We start from the raw sequence: 13,638 nt of genomic DNA, 5'->3' as shown, positions 1-13,638 counted from the left end.
TGATCACGCGTGGGACACGTGCAAAGACTGGGTATGTGTTGTAATAAATGTTCATTTATTTTTGTTCACCTTATCAAAAAGCCCAGTGTTCGTGAATGTTTAAATATAATGTCATGTTAAGAACAGGGGGTTCTCAAAAGCATTTCATTTCTGGTTAAGAGCTATTGAGACTTATTGAATGCTGTTTATTCTTTTCTTTATATGTAAATACATGCAGATAACAGTGAAGTTTGATGCTAGACTAATGTACTGTCTTTCATTTGACTATTAGCCTCTACCGTATTTCATTTCTGTAATTTTATTATATTCTATCACCCTATAGGCCGACTTTACTACACTTCACTAAATGTAAATTTTAACACTATACTATGTTATATGACCTTGACAATAAATGACAAAAAAAACTAGTTAACACTGTTGTGAGGTTTAATTTCTGTTAAACAGTTAACACTGTTTAATTTCTAATGCATGGCTGAGGGAGTGACGGTAAATTTGACATCTTTCTCTCTTCTGACTTCCATAACTAATCTCTCTATTTGGAAATGCTGCTGTATCAATGCTGCTTTTTTTCCTTATGCAATTGTGGCAAATGGGAATGCAAAAATCATATTTACTGTAGGCCTATAGTCTTCCGTTCACCCCTCTATGACACCCCTATTTTGTTTCTGAGAACCTGGTTGTTCCCGCATACTATTTAGCAGTATGTTTAGCACCGAAGATTGAGATCAACCATACTTAAAAGATTCAGGAAATTACTCACTTGGGATTGTGAGCGTTGTCATCATACATCATCACCACAATCTGCTCATTAGGAATTCCTTGTTTTTTTAATGATCTGATATAAACAGCACAGATTGGCCTGAAACACACATGAAAAAGATGATTCATGTTCACTTACTGTCATCTTATACAAACTGTAGTACAGCACACCTTGTGGAACTAATGAGAAAAACAAAGACAAACCTGGTATTGGTAATTTTCCCAGCCTTTTGAGTCGGCGACGAGGAGAACACATTTTTGTTCAGACATTTCTTGAGCCTTTTCAAAGCAGTCTAAAATAGAATAATAATACCAACATTTTAAAACTAAATTGATATGGCTAACATGCACTTTTGTGATGACTCATTTATAATATGAGTATAATATTTAAGAACACAGAGAAAAACAGAAACAAGTAGGCCTAAGCGATGTGTTAAAAAGTTTATTAGAAAATAACAAGAGCTCAAGTTTTAAGCTTAAGTGTTGCTTTGCTTTCTGTTCATCAAGTGCTGACATGTCAATCAATCGCCATGATGTTAAAAATACTAATGTAGCCTACCTGGTCAAGAAATGTTCAAAGTTAATTACCTTCATAATTAATTACAAACTCCATTGGATCATATGTGTGTTGAGTGTCAGATGTTCCTCTCTTTCTTTCCAGTCGTTTTCTGGTGCTTTTAGTTGGACGATCACTGTCTTTATATAGGCAGCTTATTCCTTTCATTTGAGACACACGGGTGGAGAGTTCATGCTGGTGGGAGGATCAGTTTAATATTCTGCAATATTTCCCATATTTACTTTGACAGCAGTTGAAGTGGGAAAAGTAGCCACTCCCCTTTATTTGCACATGTGTTATCTAGTAGCAGCAAAAATATGATTTAAATATATTTTTTGCAGTGAATGTTAAAGTATACAAAATAATTTGTGTTGTATTTATTGGCTGTTGTCCCATTTTGAAAGCTCGTTCAAATGCGGCCTCCAAATGCGCTTGGTTGCGACAGGATTTATTTTAAATTAAATTAATCAAATTAAACTTTTTTGAAAAGACTGTTTGAAAAAACTGTATACTTACCTGAATAGTCACCGTAAGTTACTTTCCTGCTTCAGCTGTGCAATCTTGAAAAAACTCCTGCAACAGGGTTCACTGCTATTTCCCATTTTTGTTGTCACAGTTGATAAACTCTGTATTTTATTTATTTTTACAATTGCTTTCTATAAAAGTGGTACTCATTGAAACCATCTTCAGACCAAGTCTACAAAACTGCCCACAGATGCTGTTGTGCTCACTGTATGAAGAGTTTTGAAAAAGTGACTTAAATGCACTGATGATCTACACATAGTGCTCATGTGTGAAAACACATTTGTTAACTTAGAAATGAGACCTCAGTTTTGACAAAAGAAGTAAATGATTTTCCCACCTTGAATTTCTATTTCTATTGTAAATATAATAAGCATATACAGTATTTGTGTTCACATGAATAATGTGTTACCTTAGGCATTGATGATTTTCGTTAAAACAATAACAGGAAATGATTTGCATATTAATCTGTCTAATGGAGTGCTTGCTGAAGTGTTTTGTTTCCATAAGTAACATTTGACAGTTCAGTGAAAGAAAAACGTATTCTGGATCATTTATTAAAAAGAACACGGAAGAATGGTTTGAAACATATGATGCATATGAATGTTTCTGTGTTAGTGTTTCTTGTCCCTTGACAGTTACGAATAACATTACATGAATCACAAATTATATAGGCCTATTTTCAGTTAAAAATGTCACAATTAGACAAAAGTTTAAAAGTTTGCATCCCTCCTTATTTCTGTTTCTACTGTAAAAAAGCTATTAAAATGTGTTTGTCTAGTTGCATCTTATCTCATACTTTATGACCGTTAAGTGTCGTGCTAGAACTCCCGCTCAGCAGTTACTGTGAACATAAAGCCGGTCTACTTTGATTTTATTGATCATCTTAAACATTTTGACATTGTCGAGCACTGGAGCAGTTCAGATGAGAAGGTCGGTCATCGGCGTTGTGCAATTTCCTTGCAGCACCAAAGTAGAGTTAATATTAGCCAATTATTTCACAACCTTTACTGTACTCCTCGGAAAAATACAGAGGTCCTGACCCCGGGGACCTCAATGGAAATACGGGTCTAAGTCGGACAGAAGATTAGGGGACAGAATATGCAGTTTGTACAGTATAAAGATTATGTCTATGGAAAGACCCAATACAACATAAAGCCCCAACGTGTGTATGGTAAACCTTACGTTATTGGGACAAAATGTATTTAAAATATCTGACATTTTTGTCCTTTAGGGGATATTTTTTGGTGCCTTATAAATACACCTTACAGCTTATAAATTGTGATTTTTTTTTTTTTATTATTTTTTTATGTAGAAATGCAGAAATTTTTCTGGGATCTTGATCACACCTTTTGGTAATACTAAACTGATTTTGTTGCTAACATTAAAAAAGGAAATGATTGCTAAGAGTACTAAATTGAAAGAAGATGCAATTGTGTTTTGGTGATTGGTGAAATTGTGTATTTTGAAACAATTATTATGTGGAATATGTATAATTATGAGATCATATTTTGAAAGAATCACAATCTGATTGAACACGGAACAATCCGTGTTACTAGTATTATCAGTTTGGAGTGTGATACGAGTTATAAGAGTTTTGATTTTGCACTTTTGAAAATACCAAAGCCAATAAGGAGAACTAGAATTGTATGTGTTGAATTTTCAAATACCTTTGATCATTAATTGTCAGTTTCAGTATAAACTGCTTGCAAAGCCTATTTTGCACCCGCGCACAGCAGACTTTTCCCTCCACAGACGCACGTTGGTAAATTAGGGAATGAACTTGCGTTTGTGGGGGCGGTTCAGCGGAAAGAGGAGGCGTGTTCCGGCGCAAACGTTCCCTGGTGCTATTTTGCAGTTTTAAAAAAACAAGTTCGCCACTGACCAGGAAAAACCTAGTCTAAAGACAGTGGCGCGTTGCGCGTTAGTCATAATGGGCCCTATTTTGACGATCTGAAACGCAAGTATCAAACGTGAAACGCAAGTAACTCTGTGGGCGGATCCTGGGCGCTCTTGCTATTATACCGGCGGGATAAATGACTCTTGCGCCCGACGCAAATCTAAAATGGGTTGGTCTGATGTCGCTTCATTATTCATAGGTGTTGTAGGAGCCAAATTGAGCTTTGAGTTGATTTCATGTTTCTTTCTTGTGAATAGTGTGTATGAATGAGTGAGTGAGATATATATGGCCACAGGTCTATCTACCGCCACCTAAAGGACGGTTGGGAGGCTGAAGGTGGAGCCCAAGGGGAAAGGCCTTAAAGACAGGAAGCCACAGATTCTGGGTGTGGCTGAGAGGGCAAACAGTCTTTTGACCGTGTGGTGGTGTGCTGTATGGTTCCATGACGTGACAAGCCGTTTGCTACCATATAAGAGACTGCTTTAGTTTAATTGTTTGTTTTATTTACCTCAAGTTTATGTAACATTCTATCTACATCAATAATAAATGGTTATTGGACCGACTGTATCAACTTCTACTCCTCATCTTTACCACTGCACGCGTCAAGCTATATCCAGCTCAGCCAACAGTAGTAGCCATAAGGAACAAAGGTTAAACTGGAAAAAGCTACTACATTTAGTCAAAAGACTTCTCTGGATGGATATACTTGGATCAAAGGAATATTGGATACTTTGAACAAAGGAATACCAGAAAAGGAAGTTTGAGAAGTGCAAGTGCCATCTTGGATTTTTTGAAGGCCAAAGTGAATCCAAGCGAATCCAAAAGAATCGGTATGTGAAACAAAGAACTTTTAAAGCAATCTTGCTCTCTGTATTTATAAGAATGTATTTTGATGAATATTGAGTTAAATTTTTGGAAGAAAAAAAGGACTTTTGAGTTTGTCACATGGAACAACGAGCTTCAAACAATATGGAGGTCACTGACACGGATGAAGCACCTGTTGAGGAAGAATTGTTTGAGTTAGAAAAGAAGAAAAAAGATGCAAGAATTGCTAGAAAGAATAAGTGTGCTGTGTTGACTCGTAAAATGAACAAAACAACTGAACTTATGTGTGATCCAGTCAATCTGGAGAAAGTAAAAGAGAATGTTCAGAAATACACTGAAATTTTAGAAGACTTTAACGACCTGCACAAACAATACCAACAGTTATTGTCAAAGGATGAGTGTGCTGTGGACACAGAACAGTGGTATAAGCCAAAGTTGATGACCATCAATGAGTTTAAGAGTAGGGTTGACGAGTGGATTCAATCCTGTCTTGTTCAACCACTGCCGGAAGGAGGAGATGAAATTAGTCCTAAAGACAGTATCTCTTTGGTAAGTCAGGTGTCACGTAAAAGTTCATATGCAAGCTCAGCATCAGCTCGTCTGGTGGCACATGCTGAGAAGGCAGCGCTTTTAGCTAAGGCCGCTGCTTTGAAAGAAAGACATGCTTTGGAAGAAAAAGAAGAGCGCTTATCTAAAGAAAGAGAGGAAATAAGAAGGCAAAAGGAGACTCTGAACTTTGCAGCTGAGTTGTCTGCTGCAAATGCAAAGCTCGCAGTATTGGATAGCGTGGAAGAACGAGTTTATTCCACCCCAGTCGATGGCATGAACACATACTTTCAGGAGAGGAACTTGGAAGTCGCCAACATGGAAACTCTGCAAACAGGGGCTCCAACAACCAATGTGCATGAACGTAGGACTGTGCGCTCAAAGGACGGGGTACGGCATCTGCCATTGTATCGACTACCATACCCACAAGAAAATTCCAATGGTGACCAGAGAGAACATTGGTTATACCAGGAGACCCAGGATGATATAGGGGTAGCACAAGGGCAGGCACAATCTCTGCAGGCAGACAGTATAGCTCGAGAGGGTGCTGATGTCGTTGAAAAATTCCATGAGCGATCTGACAGAGTGGAGCTCAGTACAGAATATAGACAGCTGGCGGTTGATGTTCCTGTTCCTGTTCAATCACATGCAGACATAGCACATCCTATGTTATCAAAAAGGGAGCTTGAGCAGCGCAGACTGTTAGAGGGCAGTGTAGCTTCCAATAGTCTCATTGCTGTCTTAAACAGACAAAATGAAATTACATCTATGCTTCTCAAACAGCAGCAATTGTCATTATTGCCACCTAAAAATGTTATCATATTTGATGGGGACATTTTACAGTTTAGGTCATTTATGACATCCTTTGAACACAACATTGAGATGAAAACAGACAGTGGACAAGATAGGTTGTTTTACCTTGAGCAATTTACTAGAGGGCAAGCTAGAGACCTAGTAAGAAGTTGCCAGCATATGGATGGAGATCAGGGTTATCTCAGGGCAAAGCGCTTGTTGCTTGAACAGTTTGGCAATGAGTATCAAATTTCCACCGCCTATATTGAAAAGGTTCTGAATTGGCCAAATATAAATCCTGAAGACTCTAAAGCCTTGAATGAGTATTCCCTGTACCTCAAAGGATGCTGTAATGCTATGGTGAAGATGAACTATATGGAGGAATTGAATGTAGCCTCTACCTTGAAAGCCATTGTCATGAAATTACCCTACAAGCTGCGGGATAGATGGCGGACTAAAGCTCAAAATAAACTGGAGGACAACAGCAGCAGGATTACATTTAAAGACCTTGTACAGTTCATTGAGGAACAGGCCAAGATATGTTCCAACCCGATATTTGGAGATATACAAGAACCAGTTGCAAGCAGGAATAAAAGGCCCAATGTAAGTAAGACTCTTTTTAGGCCCAAGTCTACCTATGCAACTAATGTAACAACACTGTGTGATGTGAAAATGTCATGTCTCTGCTGTGATGGCGCTCATTGTCTGGAGAACTGCTCTCACTTCAAGAAGAAAACACACAGGGAAAAGTTAAACCATTAAAAAAAAAAAGGACTCTGCTTTGGTTGTTTGTGTAAAGGGCACATGAGCAAAGACTGCAAAAAACGTCTTATATGTAACATCTGCAATCAAGCACATCCCAATGTTCTTCATATCAATTTTGAGGCTAAAGGTCATGCTTCAAGGTTAGAAGAGCAGTCACAGAAACACATCAGCAAAGTGTCATCAAATGCTTGTGGTCATACAGGGGCCGGGAACAGTAAATGTGCACTGTCAATCCTTCCTGTGCAAGTTAAGTCTGTTAAAGGCAACAAAATCATTCAGACTTATGCTCTTCTTGATCCTGGCAGTTCAGCAACATTCTGCACGAAGAGACTGGCGCAGAAGTTGTGTCTAGAGGGGAAACAAACAACCGTACTGCTGAGAACAATGGCACATGAGAAACCCATAAGAAGTGTGTTAGTGTCAGGTTTAGAGGTCAGTGAACTTAATGGCAAGAAATTCATTCCTTTACCTGATGTCTACACACAAAATTCTATGCCTGTAACAAAAGAGAACATCCCAACACAAGAAGATTTAAAGCAATGGCCTTATCTCAGTGAAATCCAGTTACCTCACATAGACTGTGACATTGACTTGCTCATAGGAATGAATGCAGCAAATGTTATGGAACCTTGGCAGGTAATTAACTCACAAGAAGATGGACCTTATGCTGTAAGAACGGTGTTGGGTTGGGTAATCAACGGTCCATTGGGAGGTAGCAGCAAAGGTGTGGAAATGACCACAGTGACTGCAAACCGGATCTCCTTGGTCGACCTGCAAGAACTTCTGGTGAGTCAATACAACACAGATTTCAATGAGAAAGCCTATGAAGAAAAAAGTGAAATGTCAGTGAATGACAAGAAATTCATGAACATTGTTAATGAATCTGTAAAAGTAAAGGAGGGTCACTACTGCATTAACTTACCTTTCAAAGCAGATAATATCACAATGCCCAACAATCGCGTTGTTGCAGAACAGCGCTTGTTGAATCTGAAAAGGAAGTTCAAAAGAGATCCAAACTATCAAAGGGAGTACACAGAGTTCCTCAGTGACGTCATTTACAAGGGCTACGCTGAAATTGTTCCCTTTTCACAATTGAATAGGACTGATGGAAAAGTTTGGTATATCCCTCATCATGGGGTATATCACCCAAAAAAGAAGACCATTAGAGTAGTGTTTGATTGTGGTGCAACCTTTCAGGGGACATCCCTTAACTCTGAACTACACCAAGGCCCAAATTTGACAAACACACTGATTGGAGTATTGACACGTTTCCGAGAAGAACCAGTAGCGCTGATGGCTGACATACAGGCCATGTTTCACCAAGTCAAGGTGACTGAAAGTGACACAGACTTCCTGCGCTTCTTATGGTGGCCACAAGGAAATGCGGATGATGCTCCAGTGGAATATCGCATGACTGTTCATTTGTTTGGTGCAGTCTCTTCACCGAGCATAGCTAACTTTGCTCTCAGAAAGACTGCACGTGACAATGCAAGCAACTTCCCTCCTGAGGTAACAAACACAATCATGGAGCACTTTTATGTAGATGATTGTTTGAAATCGATGCCCACAGAACTTGAAGCAATAGAACTAATTTCAAACCTCACTGAAGTCTGTCATAGAGGAGGCTTCCATTTGTCAAAGTGGATAAGCAACAGTAGAACTGTCCTTGGTGCTGTTCCACAAGAAGACAGAGCTAAAGAAATAAAAAACTTGGACTTGAGCAAAGATCAATTGCCCATGGAACGAGCCTTAGGACTTCAGTGGTGTGTCCAAAGTGACTCCTTCAAGTTCAACATCACCATCAGTGAGCGTGCACTTACCAGAAGGGGCATCCTATCAATGGTAAGCTCTATATATGACCCATTGGGCTTTCTGTCTCCGCTTACCTTGCCAGCTAAACTGTTGTTGCAGGAGTTGTGCCGACAGGACCTTGGATGGGACATGACCATTCCCAGCACACTTTGTGACCAGTGGACCAAATGGACCAGCAGTCTCTCACATCTCACAGACTTTGAAGTTCCACGTTGCTTTAAGCCAAATCATTTTGGTGAGTCAGTGCATAACCAGATTCACCACTTCTCTGATGCCAGCGAGCTAGGTTATGGAACAGTCAGCTATCTCAGAATGACAAAAGCAGAAGGAAAGGTCTATGTAGCATTCTTGATTGGCAAGGCAAGAGTAGCTCCATTAAAACGGCAGACCATCCCAAGGCTGGAGTTAGCAGCTGCAGCTTTGTCAGTTAAAGTGGATAAAATGTTAAAGGAAGAATTGTTACCACCTACAGATATGTCAGTGTTTTGGTCTGACAGCACATCTGTCTTAAAGTACATTTCAAATGACCACACTCATTTTCATACCTATGTGGCGAATAGAACATCTAGGATTAGAGAGGCCACACAAGTCTTTCAGTGGAGATATATTGACACAAAGAGAAACCCTGCCGACGATTGCTCTAGAGGAGTGAGTGTAGAGAGGTTCATGAAGAACACAAGATGGATCTCTGGACCAGAGTTCCTTTGGTCATCAGAAGAGGACTGGCCGAGGGAATCTGTGAACAAAGTAGAACTTTGTGAAGATGATCCAGAGGTGAAGAAATCTGCGACAGTGAATGCAATCATGCAGACATGTGAGGAAAAGCCCACAGACAAGTTGCTCAATCACTTTTCAGACTGGCTGAAATTGAGGGTAGCGGTTGCATGGATCCTAAAAATTAAAGTTGCACTAAAACTCCTTGTGCAGAAAGGAAATGCCTCAAAGAAGGATTGTAAGCAGACTCAAAGGGTAACCAGAATGACAAAAGGGTATGTCAAAGACAACATAAAAGAAGCAATAACAGTTGATGATCTGATAATGGCAGAAAAGGCTATTCTCTCCTATGTACAGAGACAAAGCTTCCCTAAGGAAATCGTCATGCTGCAAGAGGGTGCTTCCAATGTGAAAAAGGGCAGTAGCATATACAGATTGGATCCAGTGCTGGACAATGGAATCCTCAGAGTGGGTGGTCGTCTCAGAAGAACAGCAATGCCTGAGGAAAGAAAACACCCTGCCATTTTGGCCAAAGATCATCACGTGTCCACTCTGATTCTGCGCCACTTCCATGTTCAAACTGGACACGGGGGACGGAACCACATGCTATCTCAGGTACGAAAAACTTACTGGATAACAAATGGTAACTCTGCTGCAAGAAAGGTTCTCTCTCACTGTGTTACCTGTAGAAAGCACAGAGGTAAAGCAGGCGAACAAAAGATGGCTGACCTGCCAAGTCAAAGACTGGTCACAGACTTACCACCATTCTCCAACGTTGGCCTTGACTACTTCGGTCCTTTTGAGGTAAGAAGGGGAAGAAGCACAATGAAAAGATATGGCGTCATCTTTACCTGCATGACCAGCCGAGCAGTACATCTAGAGGTAGCCTGTTCTTTAAGTACAGACTCCTGCATTAATGCCATTAGAAGGTTTCTGTGTCGAAGAGGGCAGGCACTACACCTACGATCAGATAATGGCACTAACCTTGTAGGTGCAGAAAGAGAACTAAGAGAAGCACTCAGAACTTTAGATCAAAGGAAGATCCACCAAACTCTGATGAAGGAAGGAGTTCAGTGGAGCTTTAACCCCCCTACAGCCTCTCACCATGGTGGGTTCTGGGAACGCCTCATTAGAATGGTAAGGCATGTCTTATGCTCAGTCTTAAAACAACAAACCTTAGACGATGAAGGGCTACACACTGTTTTCTGTGAGGTTGAGGCAATTCTTAACAGCCGTCCCATTACAAAGGTGTCCGGTGACCCACAAGATCTAGAGGCCCTTACACCGAATCATATTCTGTCACTCAGAACTAACCCAATTCTGCCCCCTGGAGTCTTTTCAAAGTCGGATCTATACCACAGAAGACGCTGGAGACAGGTCCAGTATATGGCTGAGCTGTTTTGGAAGAGATGGCTTCTGGAATACCTCCCTCTTCTACAAGAACGACAAAAATGGTCAAGAGCAAGAAGAAATTTCATCCCAGGGGACATCGTCTTGATCGCCGACAATACCGCTCCTCGCAGTTCGTGGCAACTGGGAAGAATTGTTGAGGCCAGACCAGATGCCAAAGGTCATGTCCGGGTCGTGAAGCTGAAAACAAAAACGAGTGTACTAGAGAGGCCAGTGTCCAAAATCTGCTTGCTGTTAGAGGGTGACGAAGATTCTAAGAAGTCCTGAGCATTCAAGAACATTGAAGATAAGTTGACTCATTCAATTGTAAATTTTACTATAAGATGTAAATAATTGGAAAATATATATATATTATTATTATAATTTTTTTTTTTTGGAAAAGTTAAACTTTAAGTAGAAATGGCTCCTTTATCATTTAAAAAAAAGTAATTGTTTTTGCCTCTACAAACACAATTAGGGGCCGGTATGTAGGAGCCAAATTGAGCTTTGAGTTGATTTCATGTTTCTTTCTTGTGAATAGTGTGTATGAATGAGTGAGTGAGATATATATGGCCACAGGTCTATCTACCGCCACCTAAAGGACGGTTGGGAGGCTGAAGGTGGAGCCCAAGGGGAAAGGCCTTAAAGACAGGAAGCCACAGATTCTGGGTGTGGCTGAGAGGGCAAACAGTCTTTTGACCGTGTGGTGGTGTGCTGTATGGTTCCATGACGTGACAAGCCGTTTGCTACCATATAAGAGACTGCTTTAGTTTAATTGTTTGTTTTATTTACCTCAAGTTTATGTAACATTCTATCTACATCAATAATAAATGGTTATTGGACCGACTGTATCAACTTCTACTCCTCATCTTTACCACTGCACGCGTCAAGCTATATCCAGCTCAGCCAACAGTAGTAGCCATAAGGAACAAAGGTTAAACTGGAAAAAGCTACTACAGGTGTGGTTTGGTCGTAACGTGAAATAAACCAATCAGAACGTCCTCTCACATTCCCTTTAAGAGCAATCCCTTTAATAGGATTGCTAGTATAACGGCGGGTTTGCCAGCGCACGCCAGGAGCGGTTCACAGCCGAGGAGACCGACGTTCTCGAGTCGTCAGGGCCGTAAAACACAGAGAAGTGACATTGTATGAGGATGGGAGAAACCAACCCAAATTTGGGTAAATGTGTAAGCTAGATTTATGCCTATTTTTTAACATCTTCATGGACACAACAATGATTTCCCTCGTGTGTTAATATTTTTCCTTGTAATAATGTATGATTTGCAAAAATGAAAACTGCTGCGTCTGTTTAGATTAGAGAATCAAAGTGTATGCGCGTTGTTCACCAATGCAAGTATTGATGATCCAGTTGTATTTATTGAGAGAGTTGAGGAGTATGTTAATCTTCGACCGTTACCTGCAAGAACTGCTGGCGCCACTGGCTGTGGTACTGAAAGGCACAGCAAAAGACTGGTGGAGTGCTGAAAAAAAGAACGTACTGTAGGTACATGGAAAAGCTTTAAGGATAAGTTTTTGTTTGCATTTTTAAATGAGGATTTTAACAGCTGCAATTAAACTGCTGCAAGCCTGCAACTGAATGAGTTTGTGAGTTCAATTCTGGAGCGGTTGTTTTCAGAAAGGATCAGACCCCTGTGCCACAACCCCATTTCCAGAAAAGTTGGGACATTATGTAAAATGCAATAAAATTCACAATCTGGGATTTGTTAGTTCTCTTGAACCTTTTTTTTTAACCGACAAACGTACAAAGAAAAGTTTTCCAATGTTTTCATTGAACAACATAATAGTGAACATTTGTGAACATCTTTTTTTATTTTTTTATTATGTACAATACAGGATTTTCATTAAAAAAGAATAATTGTATTTTGTAAATATAAACAAATTTTGATATTGATGTCTGCAACACACTACAAAAAAGTTGGAACAGAGAATAAAAATAAAAAAGTGAAAAGATTATCCAAGCTATAAACTATTTTGAAACAGTCCATAATGTGCAGGTGAATTGGCATTAGGTGAGGGAATCGTGATTGGGTGTAAAAGAGCTTCTCAATCTTTAAGCAAAGATGGGTCATGGCTCACCACTTTGTGCCAAATATCATGAGAGAATTGTCAAGCAATTCAAAAATCACATTTCTCAATGCAATATTGCAAAGAATTTATGTCTTTCACCATCTTCAATACATATTATTGTGAAAAGATTCAGGGAATCCAGAGAAATCTCAGTCTGTGTTGGGCAAGACAGGAGACCTCTGATGAATGAGCGTGTCAGATGGCACTGCATGATAATCCGTCATGCTACTCTGATACATACAGACACTTGTGCTCAAGAGTACTTTGGAAAACTGTTTTCACTTAACACAGTCTGACGCTGCATCAAGAAATGCCACTTGAATCTCTGTTCCTCAAGGAGAAAGCTATACATCAGTTCTCTGGGCCAGAGCTCATCTCAGACGGTCTAGAAGACACTGGAAATGCTGTGGTCAGATGAGTCCATGTTTCGGCTTGTTTTGGGGAAAAACAGACTTTGAGTTCTCAGTCCCAAAGACGAAAGGGAGCAACCAGACTTTCCTCAGCGACCAGTGCAAAAGCAAACATGGTATTGGGGGGCATCAGTGGTAACGGCATGAGTAACTTGCATTTGTGTGAAGGTGCCACTGACATGGAGGCGTATATTTGGATCATACAGAGACATAAACTGCCACCAAGATGACATCTTTCCTGGGAAGCAAGACAACGCCAGGCCTCATTCTGCACATAAAACTGAGTGGTTTCTAGACACTTCACCATAGAAGAGATGTGCCTGACCAGTCCAGATCTGTCTCTTATTGAACATGTATGACCCATCATGGCAACGATGACCACGGACTGTTGAGCAGTTCTTATATCAGACAAGATCGGTCAGATATTCCACTTGCAACACTTAAACATTAGTATCCTTAATTCCCAAATAATTAAAAAGTGTAAATAAAAGGAAAGGTGATGTGACACAGTGGTAAACATGCCTGTGTCCTAACTTACTTGGAGTGTGTAGCAGCCATCA

Source organism: Phoxinus phoxinus, assembly GCF_949152265.1.
Source record: "Phoxinus phoxinus genome assembly, chromosome: 21".
In the NCBI taxonomy this organism is placed as follows: Eukaryota; Metazoa; Chordata; class Actinopteri; order Cypriniformes; family Leuciscidae; genus Phoxinus; species Phoxinus phoxinus.
The sequence above is the reverse complement of the archived record's forward strand: the minus strand, read 5'-3'. Positions refer to the sequence as shown.